Genomic DNA, 13,656 nt, shown 5'->3' on the forward strand with positions numbered 1-13,656 from the left:
AGAGAAGTGTGTCCTGTATAGTCTCAATAGTCATATTTGACCCCTTGCCTAGTCTAGCTGGATTTCTATATGAGTATGTTTTCTCAGTATAGAATGTAGATACTGTAGTGATGTCAATAACGGTTTGACTAAAGTTTGTTAAACATTTTTTTTTATCAATATCAACAGGTACAAGTCAAACATTAGTGGTTTTAACCCCAAAATTGGCAAAACCCTAAATTCAAAGCTTATGGTTGATTTTGGCATGAGCTGCTTTTAAAAAAAGAGTCTCTTTTACCTTGTCTACCACTCATACATGCACATTGAAACGCACACACACACACTTCCCAAAAGCCACTTTTTCTGTGCGTCTCGGGTAAGGTTCCCTTTTCAATCAAAACTGCTAACTGACAAGCAGAATAAATCACTCTTAGCCTGGGAGAGAGCATGTTTGAATATGCTGTTTGTTGTTGCGTGACTATTTATCCCACACAGACAGCAAACATGGTTTCATTGATTTCATTGAATCCAAAGTGCAAAAAAACATATTTACCTCACAAATATGCGCATTGAGCATGGGAAATACAGTCTACAATTTCACTTTTTTTATTTTTATGATTATTAAATGTGCTGTGCACATTCTCCAGTTTTTACTTATATAATATGATTCAAGTCGCTTTTATACGTATTGCATCTATCCATCTTATTTTACAGATCTAAATCCACTATATGTGGAATACATAAACAGATAAAAATCATCAACCCTTCATTCATCCCTTTCTCTCATTTGTTTTCCCAATCTTTCACTCCTGCACCCGAAGTTTTAGCTTGTGGATTTTTTCCTTCTTTTAAATGTTCTATCTTTTAATTATTTCTTCCCCCCTGTGTGGCTTCCATAATGAATCACTCTTGCTCTAGGAGAGAGAATGTTTGAATGTGCTGTTTGTTATTGCCTGACTATTTATCTCACACAGACTACAAACATAGTTTCATTGATTTTATTGAATCCAATGTGCAAAAAGTCACATTTACCTTACAAATATGCAGTGCACATTGTTCAGTTTATATTTAATAGGAGCCAAGTTCTCTTTTATAAATGGTGCATCTAGATTTGATTTTACGAAATACATGAAATACATTTTAAATGCCAATGAAGAGAACCCCTCAGTCACCACCCCTTCATTCATCCCTTTCTCTCATTTGACGTTGGATGGTGTATACCATGTGTATCCCGTACATATGACTAATACAACTTGAAACTTGATTATGTCAATCTCCATTCAAGGTAATAATAAAAGTTAGCCATGCAGTTATAACAAAGTAAAAGTGATAGGAAAGTAAATGCAATTCTATTTTGTTTTCACAATGTTTCAAGTCTTGCACCATGTTGTTTTAGCTTGGGTGATTTTCTCCTTCTTTTAAATGCTCCATCTTTTTCTTTCTTTCTTCCTCCCTGGGTTCCTTCCTGTACTCACTTTCCACCCCCACCTTCCCTATTTTCATCAGTGTTAAGTCCTTGATTTATATTCTGTGATAACAGCCTACATTAAAACACAAACAGACTCTTATAAATGAACATTTGCATGATGCATTCAGTAATTAGAGTGGGCGTCTGTTTTAATTGTCTTGTTTTGCCACTGACTGGGGCTCTAACGCTGCTTCTCTGTAGATCCTCCACATCCAAACAGAAGCTACACCAATTCACTTCAATTTTACCATCTCAGTCCATCCCTCCATCCGTCCCATGTGGGTTTTTTTTATGCGTCTGACTGGGTAAGGAGTCATGGTGCATTGTGCAAATGGCGGGTAAAAACCAGTGTCAGACCCGATGTGAGGCTATTAGTCTTCATCAGATATAGACATGTGTTCTCACATCTTCTCGGTCCCTGTTTAGTAAATGAGATGAAGTGGAATTGTGTATAGGGTTCACTTTTTTATGATTTCCGTCAGTTCTAAGTATGCAAAACCCGGTATATGACTTTTTATGCTTTGATAATTGTCAGTTCCAAACACACACACACACACACACACACACACACACACACACACACACACACCACACACACACACACACACACACACACACACACACACACACACACACACACACACACACACACACACACACACACACACACGTCCTTCCCAATGAAAGCATTAATGCTATTAGGTTGTGCCTACGTGCATGTGTGTGTGAATGTATGTGTGAGTGAAGCCTGCGGCGCTCTCAGCTCCTGCCACCATAATTCAATAGAGAGCAAGCTGCTGACAGTGGTGGTGAACGGCTACTCACTCGGTGTGAACCCTTACTAAATGCATTATAGGGGACATTAAGTGAAGAATAGGAGGATAAATTCCATTTGAATTAAATTAAGCATAGCCTTTGTGGTACAGTTGAAGTCGGGAAGTTTACATACACTTAGGTTGGAGACATTAAAACTCATTTTTCAACCACTCCACAAATTTCTTGTTAACAAACTATAGTTTTGGCAAGTCGGTTAGGACATCTACTTTGTGCATGACACAAGTCATTTTTCCAACAATTGTTTACAGACAGATTATTTCACTTATAAGTCACTGTATCACAATTCCAGTGGGTAAGAAGTTTACATACACCAAGTTGACTATGCCTTTAAACAGCTTGGAAAATTATGTCAGGGCTTTAGAAGCTTCTGATATGCTAATTGACATAATTTGAGTCAATTGGAGGTGTACCTGTGGATGTATTTCAAGGCCTACCTTCAAACTCAGTGCCTCTTTGCTTGACATCATGGAAAAATCTAAAGAAATCAGCCAAGACCTCAGAAAAAAATTGTAGACCTCCACAAGTCTGGTTCATCCTTGGAAGCAATTTCCAAACGCCAGAAAGTACCACATTCATCTGTACAAACAATAGCACGCTAGTATAAACACCATGGGACCACGCAGCCATTATACCGCTCAGGAAGGAGACACGTTCTGTCTCCTAGAGATTAACGTACTTTGGTGCGAAAGTGCAAATCAATCCCAGAACAACATCAAAAGACCTTGTGAAGATGCTGGAGGAAACAGGTACAAAAGTATCTATATCCACAGTAAAACTGAGTCCTATATCGACATAACCTGAAAGGCCGCTCAGCAAGGAAGAAGCCATTGCCTCAAAACGGCCATAAAAAAGCCAGACTACGGTTTGCAACTGCACATGGGGACAAAGAGCGTACTTTTTGAAGGAATGTCCTCTGGTCTGATGAAACAAAAATAGAACTGTTTGGCCATAATGACCATTGTTATGTTTGGAGGAAAAAGGGGGAGGCTTGCAAGCCGAAGAACACCATCCCAACCGTGAAGCACGGGGGTGGCAGCATCATGTTGTGGGGGTGCTTTGCTGCAGGAGGGACTGGTGCACTTCATATAATTGATGGCATCATAAGGAGGAAAATGATGTGGATATATTGAAGCAACATCTCAAGACATCAGTCAGGAAGGTACAGCTTTGTCGCAAATGGGTCTTCCAAATGGACAATGACCCCAAGAATTCTTCCAAAGTTGTGGCAAAATGGCTTAAGGACAACAAAGTCAAGGTATTGGAGTGGCCATCACAAAGCCCTGACTTCAATCCTATAGAAAATGTATGGGCAGAACTGAAAAAGCATGTGCGAGCAAGGAGGCCTACAAACCTGACTCAGTTACACCAGCTCTGTCAGGAGGAATGGGCCAAAATTCACCCAACTTACTGTGGGAAGCTTGTGGAAGCCTACCCAAAATGTTTGACCCAAGTTAAACAATTTAAAGGCAATGCTACCAAATACTAATTGAGTGTATGTAAACTTCTGACCCAATGGGAATGTGATGAAAGAAATAAAAGCTGAAATAAATAATTCTCTCAACTACTATTCTGACATTTCACATTCTTAAAATAAAGTGGTTGTGGCGATCGTCGTAAGGAGAAGACCAAGGTGCAGCGTGGTAAGTGTTCATATTTCTATTTTATTTAACTCAGAACACTAAATCAAAATAATAAACAACGAAAAATGAACGTCACGTTCTGCAGGCTTACTGAGCTGTACAAAAACAAGATCCCACACTGAAGGAGGGAAAAAGGGCTGCCTAAGTATGATTCCCAATCAGAGACAACGATAGACAGCTGTCTCTGATTGGAAACCATACTACGCCACTCAAAGGGAAAAAAACAACATAGAAATATAACACATAGAATGCCAACCCACACCCTGACCTAACAAAATAGAGAAATAAAACGTCTCTCTCAGGTCAAGGCGTGACAGTGGTGATCCTAACTGACCTAAAACAGGGAATATTTACTAGGATTAAATGTCAGGAATTGTGAAAAACTGAGTTTAAATGTATTTGGCTAAGGTGTATGTAAACCTCCGACTTCAACTGTACATACCAATTCAGTAGGAGAAGATACTGACAGAAAAGATTTGACATGTGTATTCACCACAAAGTATTATTCTATAATTTTCTTAGCCATCATGCAATGCTGTGGGACATCAATCAAATGTAATTATTAGCACAGACATATCACTGAGAGAAGACGCAGGAAAGATTGACAGCATCTATGAATCCTAGGCATTCCCAACCTCCAGGCTGTGAATGTGATCCATTTGATCTTGTGATAGTAAAGAAATGCTGATTGGTTCAAAATCCCCACATCTGCATTAATGTGGTCTAAAGGTGACACTCAGAGCCATATATTTAGATAAATAGATATATGGCTTTGGTGATGCTTAGTAAATGTTTTTTTGAATCTCCGGTGTCCAAGCCCTAATTAGATACAGTATGTGTACCCAGAGAAATCACAAGCTACATGATCAACAGTCCCTGTCTGCTCTGAAAGGACAGCAACAGCACCTCAACACTCAAGCTTTAGGACATGCTACTTCCGGACTGCTTATTGCTATAGCAAGGTTGACAGGAATGTTTTATTTGTCTTCATTTTCTTCAACTGACCACAATAACAGTGATTGAGGAATTAACATTGTATAAAATGTTCTAAGTATTGTAGATTTTGTTATTTTATTTACAGTAATCCTCAGATCTGATCAGCTACAGACATTGTAGTGATAGATGGCCACAGAGAAAGTGTTGTGGTTCATCATCGCATGAAGTAGGCCTATACAACAACACGTCTGCTACGCTGATCCTCAACACTGGGGCCCCTCAAGGGTGCGTGCTTAGTCCCCTCCTGTACTCCCTGTTCACCCACGACTGCGTGGCCAAACATGACCCCAACACCATCATTAAGTTTGCTGACGACACAACAGTGGTAGGCCTGATTACCGACAGCGATGAGACAGCCTATAAGGAGGAGGTCAGAGACCTGGCAGTGTGGTGACAGGACAACAACCTCTCCCTCAATATGAGCAAGACAAAAGAGCTGAACGTGGACTACAGGAAAAAGCGGGCCGAACACACCCCCATTAACATCGACGGGGCTGTAGTGGAGCGGGTCGAGAGTTTCAAGTTCTTTGGTGTCCACATCACCAACAAACTATCATAGCCCAAACACACCAAGACAGTCGTGAAGAGGGCACGACAACACCTTTTCCCCCTCAGGAGACTGAAAAGATTTGGCATGGGACCCAGATCCTCAAAAAGTTCTACAGCTGCGCCATCGAGAGCATCCTGACCGGTTGCATCACCACGAGGTATGGCAACTGCTCGGCATCTGACCGTAAGGCGCTACAGAGGGTAGTGCGTATGTCCCAATACATCACTGGGGCCAAGCTTCCTGCCCTCCAGGACCTATATACTAGTCGTTGTCAGAGGAAAGGCCAAAAAATTGTCAGACTCCAGTCAACCAAGTCATAGACTGTTCTATCTGCTGCAGCACGGCAAGCGGTACCGGAGCGTCAAGTCTAGGACCAAAAGGCTGGATTTTCTTTGCCAAATATCACACTGTCTTGAACTCAAAGCGATAGTGTCATGTGTAGCCCCAATCTCTGACCTCACAGCAAAATTGAGTGAATACTCCCAGTTTGAATTGCAAACAGAGAGATGCATTTCTCTAAAACACATTAACAGATGCATTGGGGTCGGGGAGTCCTTCCCCTTTTACACTCATCCCTCCATATTTTGTTACATCGGATCCATTCCGCTCATCTGCACAGCGTTTTATGCACAGCACAGAAGAGAGAAAAACAGGGGAAGCCGTAACTTCTGAGCCCTATAAATCTATCCTTCTGCAGCACAATTTATATCAGCAGAGCAATCTGGAGGCAAACATAGAAATGGCACATGGCCAGAAAAACCGAGATGCTGCCCTCGGCTACTGAGCACTTTGGATATTACAGGCATTTTCTACCAGCCATAGTTATGCAGGCCGAGGCATGCATGCAAAATGCAGCATGGCAGATTCCACACCAGCAAGCAAATGCCTAGATTGTCAAATTAATAGGGAAAATGTCTATGCATGCATTGATATATGAGAATTGCATTTTATGTGGGTAGTTGGAAGAGAGAGAAAGAAAGATAGTGTTCCAATAAGGGCTGCAGTATAATTTGTAGTTTTCACAGTGTAACTATCCCAGCTAGCACATAATGTTCTGAGAACCATATGTTTCTTAGAATGTGGTTGTCCTATGGTTATTTTGCATAAAGCCTTCCCACACGTTCTGGGAGGGAAAGGTGCAGGAAAGTTGCTTGGCTTTTTAACATTCTCAGCACATTTAAGGAACTTGACAAAATAACTTTATTTTCTTGGTATTTCATTACTTTAACAGAACATTTCCTAAAAGTTCAACATTGTTACATTTAATAAAAATGTTGGTAATGTTTAAGGAATGTTATCCAACTGGTTTGACATTGGGAATGTTCTAAAATAGTTCAGAAAACGTTAAGAAACAACGTTCTCCTGTGGGAATTGAAATACTTCAGCATAACGTTTCGACCAGCTTTCCTCATTGTTCTATTTAAAGTAATGTTCTCAAATTGTTCCGAGAACGGTAAGAAACAAAGTTCTTCTGGGGGAATTTCAATACTTCAGCATAATGTTTCCTACAGGATTCCTTATGGTTCTATTTAAAATCATGTTCTCAGAATGTTCAGTGAACGTTAAGCAACATTTTTCTTTGGGAATTTCAGTACTTCAGAATAACGTTTTCTGCAGGTTTGTTCGTGGTTCTATTTAAAGTCATGTTCACAGAACATTATGAAAACGTTCCATAAGAAAACACAAGAAAACATGAGTAATGTTAAAAAAAACATTCTAAGAATGTTATAATAAATGTTAAGTGTGTTCAGGAGTGTTGGCCGCACCCACTAATTGGCCACATCTGATCTTAATGAGTGCTTGTTTCCTTTGAAGTGGGGTCCATTTGAATAGACTAAAATGAACAGCTTTGTATGAGTTAAAAAACATGGCATGCTAACTCTATCCTGGTGGTGCAATGGACTAATTCCATGGATAGAAAACAGAAGTGTCACGATCGTCGTAAGAACTGGACCAAGGCGCAGCATACGTAGCACTCACATCTTTATTATAAAGTGAAACTTCAGCAAATACAAAACAATAAACGAAACGTGAAGCGCTCACAGGCAACTACACATAAACAAATCAAGATCCCACAAAACACAGTAGGGAAATGGCTGCCTAAATATGATCCCCAATCAGAGACAACGATAAACGGCTGCCTCTGATTGGGAACCATACCAGGCCAACATAGAAATAAAACAACCTAAATTACCCACCCTAGTCACACCCCGACCTAACCAACATAGAGAATAAAAGGCTCTCTATGGTCAGGGCGTGACAAGAAGATCATAGGTTCAAATCTCACTGATTGATGCCTTGCCACATTAATAAAGAAATGTGTTTGCATGATTCATTTTCCAGCAAATTAATTTCCATGTGTCACTATCTGTGCTTGGAGTATGAAACATTTAACCTAAGCTAGCGGTATTATTAAAAGTCTGATTGAAACATTCAGTGAACATTCAAAAAACCTCAAAATAACCTAGAATTTCTGTTCTCAGAACAAAAATAAAACCTCCCAGGAAGATGTTCTGGGGTAAAATGTTCTCAGAACCTCCCTTCAACCCAAAAATATAAGTTCTCAGAACAGGCAAAATGTTTATTTCCGTTCTCAGAATGTTTAAAAAATATGTGTCTTGCCGGTAGGCCTATGCCAATGTGCACTGTTACAAAACATCACCTCTTCAATGTGATATGTGTGCAAAGAAGTGCTGAGTTTTTCCCACTCATGAGCAGAGGCAGGGCTTGCAGAATTGAGGCAGTGCAGCCCGGTCCCTACTTGATGGCTGTTGGGGTCAGAGGTCACATTCATTGACAGCTGAAATTCAGGGACCCACAAACAGCCATCAAGTAGGACCTCCAAGTGATCCCGAACAACTGTTTTGTCAACTTTTATTAAATACTGCAATCGCACAAATCAGACAACATTTTCTCTTTCAACCACACCAGAAACAAAATCAGTTTCACTGCATTTGGCAATGCTTACTCAGAAATTTGCTCACACAGATATTCATCATAAGACTGTCTCATCATCTGCAATTTCCAGATGATCCATGATTTTTTACTGTCAGCCTATTCTTCTGAAGGATGACATCAAAGCATGAGGTTACATTCCAGGCTACATTCTTTTTTTTCTCTTTTACCTTAATGTATTAGTTCAACTTCTGACTTTCAATAGCTCCTTGACCATGTGACCTAGTGACCTTAAACCAACTTTGTATTGTTCACAGGGTAAAGCACAACATTAGAGCCCCAACTCTCTGACTCCTTCAGTTTCACACAACAATAAGACTTTCTGCTCTGCAAAGTTGGACCGCCAGGCTGTGGGCATTCTGAAAAGTATTGCGTTGAAGAGTTTGTCAGATTGTCACCTCTTACCTGGACTACTGCAACACTCATCTCTATCGCCTCTCTGTCAGCCCTCTTCTATATGTTCAGAATTCTGCTGCTTCAGTGCTCACCCTGAAAGGCTCAATCTGTTTGCAGGCATTCTGATAGGCTGGCAGGGGGAAGGCAAAATATAGTGTTCTCACTCCTCTGGGTCCTTATTTGATGTTATGGTACAAAGTCATGCTATGGACTATTGGAGATCTTTGCAGGCAGGCTGTATGCAACTTCTTACGATTGTGCACATTGTCTGAATGTTATTAAACCTTTAAAAGGCCATCGTTGTTCGCTTTATCCTTGGATATTTTATTTCACACCACAGGAAACCAAACTTTCCCTACATCCACACCAAAACCTGGGAAAACATCACATCCATCTCTCCACCGACTCTACTGCTCACCTCAAATCCCTTCATGTCCTGGCTCTTTCTTACTTCTGACATGCTGCACACCTAAATCCCCTGTCACTCACTCTTCTGACCTCCTTATCACTTCCAACACCAGACTCCTGGGCACTGGGAACATTGTCTTCAGAGCCTTCCACTCAGTTCCACTTCCCTGAAACCCCTGGAGCATCCATCACCCATTTGCATATTTAAAATCAGACTCACAAACCATCTCTTCAAACAACAGCTACTGTATGTTACCCTCCACTCAGCCCTCAGTCTCCCATTTAGTGTTAGAGGTTTTGACTAGAACCAACAAATCTGATCATATTACTCCAGTGCTAGCCTCTCTACATTGTCTTCCTGTTAAGGCTATGACTGATTCCAAGGTTTTACTGTTAACCTACAAAGCATTGTATGGACTTGCTCCTCCTTATCTCTCTGATTTGGTCCTGCTGTACATACCTACATGTACGCTGCGGGCACAAGACACAGGCCTCCTATTGTCCCTATAATTTCGAAGGAAACAGCTGGAGGCAGGGCTTTCTCCTACAGAGCTCATCTTTTATGGAATGGTCTGCCGATCCATGTGAGAGAACCAGACTCGGTCTTAACCTCGAGGCCCTGGGTCTGAACCCCACCCTTTGCAACTGTGTCCTGGACTTCCTGATGGGCCACCCCCAGGTGGTGAAGGTAGGAAACAACACCTCCACTTCACTGATCCTCAACAAGGGTGCGTTCTCAGCCCCCTCTTGTACTTCCTGTTCACCCATGACTGCGTGGCCAAGCACACCTCCAACTCAATCATCAAGTTTGCAGATGACACAACAGTAGTAAGCTTGATTACCAGCAATGACGAGACAGCCTAAATGGAGGTGAAGGCTCTGGGAGTGTGGTGCCAGGAAAATAACCTCTCACTCAATGTCAACAAAACAAAGGTGATGATCGTGGACTTCAGGAAACAGCAGAGGGAGCACCCCCCTATCCACATCGACGGGATCGCAGTGGAGAAGATGGAAAGCTTCAAGTTCCTCAGGGTACATATTACTGACAAACTTAAATGTTCCACCCACACAGATAGTGTGGTGAAGAAGGTGCAACAGTGCCAGGCTGAAGAAATGTGTCTTTGCACCTAAAACCCTCACAAACTTTTACAGATGCACAATTGAGAGCATCCTATCGGGCTGTATCACTGCTTGGTACGGCAACTGCACGGCCCGCAACCACAGGGCTCTCCAGAGGGTGGTGTGGTCTGCCCAACGCATCACCGGGGGCAAACTACCTGCCCTCCAGGACACCTACAGCACCCAATGTCACAGGAATGCCAAAAAGATTGTCAAGGACAACAACCACCCGAGCCACTGCCTGTTCACCCCTCTATCAGCCAGAAGGCGAGGTCAGTACAGGTCTATCAAATCTGGGACAGAGAAACTGAAAAACAGCTTCTATCGCAATGCCATCAGATTGTTAAATAGCCATCACTAGCACATAGAGGCTGCTGCCTATATACATAAACTTGAAATCACTGGCCACTTTAATAAATGGAACATTAGTCACTTTAATAATGTTTACATATTTTGCATTACTCATCTCATATCTATATACTGTATTCTATACTATTCTACTGTATCTTAGTCTATACTACTCTGACATTGCTCATCCATATATTTATATATTCTTAATTACAGTCCTTTACTTAGATTTGTGTGTATTGGGTACATGCTGTGAAATTGTTAGATATTACTTGTTAGATATTACTGCACTGTCGGAGCTAGAAACACAAGAATTTCGCTACACTTGCAATAACATCTGCTAAACACGTGTATGTGACCAATAAAATTTGATTTGACACACACGCAAAACACACAAAAACACAGTGATTGACTGATCTTATTGTTGTCTATTGTCGGTAGAACCATCTGCAAAGGTTTCTACCTACCACCAAATGTGGTTCCCCTATGTGGACAAGCAGAAGTAGACTATATGTTCTACTTATCACCTTTTTTCCTAAGAGTGTACAACCATAATCCACTCTCATTAGCCATTCAGTTCCTGTGATGTGTTCATTGTGTTGCTGTAATTATGTAATTTGTCATAGTTTATTTTGTTAAATAAATTGAATATGTAAATGTATTTGGTATATTTCTCTTTCAAGTCCTTCTGTAGTTTGAATATAAAAGGCGCTGTTCATCTCTTCTAGTAGTCTGACTCCATAGACTCCAGTAGTTTGTAATGTTGTGATGTCCCATGATTTCACCCACGGGAATATATCCATCTCTTTTCTTTCTAGTGATCCAAAAACATTGTATTTGAGGCCAGTGAACATCCTGATTTATTCAAACAGTTATTGAAGGATGATAGAAATAGGTACTTGTGCTGTCAAGCTACAGACTTGAGGTATAATTTCAGACAGAATCAAGTCTGAGTGTTAGTTCATAAGGCATTTTGTGAATGACATCTGAACTTGTGTAAGGCCTGCAGCTATACTCAAGCTATGCTCTGAGCATTTCGTATTATTCTGTACATAAATCCGAGACACTCCATTTAGTATGATAAGTTCCGTATCGTATGGTATGTATTAATTTGTAGATGTCCATCACCCATTTCGTATGATATGTTAAAAATTACAATTCGTAGTATATTTACAAATTTGCAAAACGTACAATATGATACGAATTTGCAAAAAAGATCTTTATGTTTAGTAATTCTAGCTAGGTGGCTAACATTAGCTAGGCTAGGGGTTTGGGTTAAGTTTAGGAGTTAGGTTAAAGGGTTAGGGTCAGGGGAAGGGTTAGCTAAAAGGTTTAGGGGAAGGGTTAGCTAACATGCTAAGTAACTGTAGTAAGTAGTTGAAAAGTTGCTAAATAGCTATAATTGTCCGTGATGAGATTGGAAATTATAGGTTGAATTCAATTCATAGGTATGAACATAACATGAACACATTTCCAAAACACACTGCTTGTTATCTCTAGAAATTCTGACGATTTCAAATGCATCTCAACCTCTTGATTTCGCGGAGAAATTTCGTGAACATTTTCCGGACGGGGGCGCTTATTCTCACGCTTCACTGTGGAGAGAGCCCGGAGCTGTGAAAGGAGCACTCACTGTACCTCTATGAATCTATGTCGTACTAGTCTTCATCCAAGACGAACTAATATAGCGATAGTGTCAATTTGGTCATATAGAGGAATCAATCAAAAAAGAATAGCTGTTAGTAGTGATCACTCATAGCTTAAAGTATGGTAATGTTAACATTAGATTTTTTTATTTATTAAGGCTACATCGTCCGTTAAGGGGGTAGGCTACATCGTGGAGTTAAAAGGCGGACCAGTTGTGTCTGTCCTGGTTCTGTCAGATGAACAAATCGTAAGAAGTCGACACCACTCACGCATTTTTCCAGCTGACAACATAGTATTAGGTGAGTGCGTGTATATAATACAATTATGCATGCAATTGTCTGCCTATTATAAAAATAAATTTCATTTGAGATGTTTTCTCAATGCTTTTCGGGGGATGAATCTCGCAGACTGGGACTAGCAAAAAGTTTTGATGAGTCGCTGTTCAACATCAACCATCGTGTTGCTACATGTATTGGTGTGCAATTCAATTTTATTGTTCCATATTATTGATTAAAGCTGTTTCTTTCTTTTTTTGCGGAAAATATAAAGGAAACGAGTTATTTTCATTATTTTGAGTGATCTGCCCTAAGCGATTATGAGGCGCGTGTGTGTGGTGCACGTTTCTGCGATGTTAGCGTTTGGTATATATTTGCATGAAAGATGCAGATGGGGGTGGTTAGTGTTTCAGTTTCCATAAGAACTTCAGTAGTTTTAACATGAATGTCACACCTCTGGAATTCACTATTTAAACACGCTTTAATCCATCATTATGCTGTACCATTCTTGCTTCAATAGTTAAAGATTCTCCATTCCCTAATGATTTCACAGGGCTCCGAGTCCAACCCCTGTTGACAGTTTGTGGATGATAGCCTAATCTAAAATGGCAACGACATAAAATCCAAATGTGAAGTATGGAACTGACCTATTGCATTACAATTCCAAATGCATGGAGTGACCTATTGCAAGCAGGGCATAAACAAACCATGTCATATTTTTTGTTGTTGTAAAATCATAATAATTTTTTGGTCAATCAAAGGCTAGGTTTTTGCATGGGAAATATGATGAATGTCCAGAAAAAAAAGACAATGCATGCAATAGGATACTATATGCATTTAACAAATATTTTTATTAGGGGTTGACATTCAACAGGCTACAAGACAGGAATGAAAGTATACAATGTTCTATGTTCTTAATTGGTCAATCTTGAGGTGCAATGTTGTGGGTGCATCTACTGTAGGAATGTGATCCATGGTCTATTTAATCTATTCCTCAATAGTTGGGAATGGAATGGTGGTGTAACATTATGTCCAAAT

General features: G+C 40.4%; 1 protein-coding gene across 1 annotated transcript in view; it reads left to right on the plus strand.

Moving 5' to 3' along the window:
• Window positions 1-12,294: 12,294 nt before the first annotated feature.
• ghra (growth hormone receptor a) overlaps window positions 12,295-13,656 on the plus strand; it is a 78,665-nt gene continuing 77,303 nt past the window's right edge. Inside the window, 1 exon segment of the mRNA XM_014171137.3 lies at window positions 12,295-12,642. The gene's annotated coding sequence lies outside the window, so the exon portion shown is untranslated.

The sequence above is a fragment of the Salmo salar genome, chromosome 24, assembly GCF_965601325.2.
Source record: "Salmo salar chromosome 24, fSalSal1, whole genome shotgun sequence".
In the NCBI taxonomy this organism is placed as follows: domain Eukaryota; kingdom Metazoa; phylum Chordata; class Actinopteri; order Salmoniformes; family Salmonidae; genus Salmo; species Salmo salar.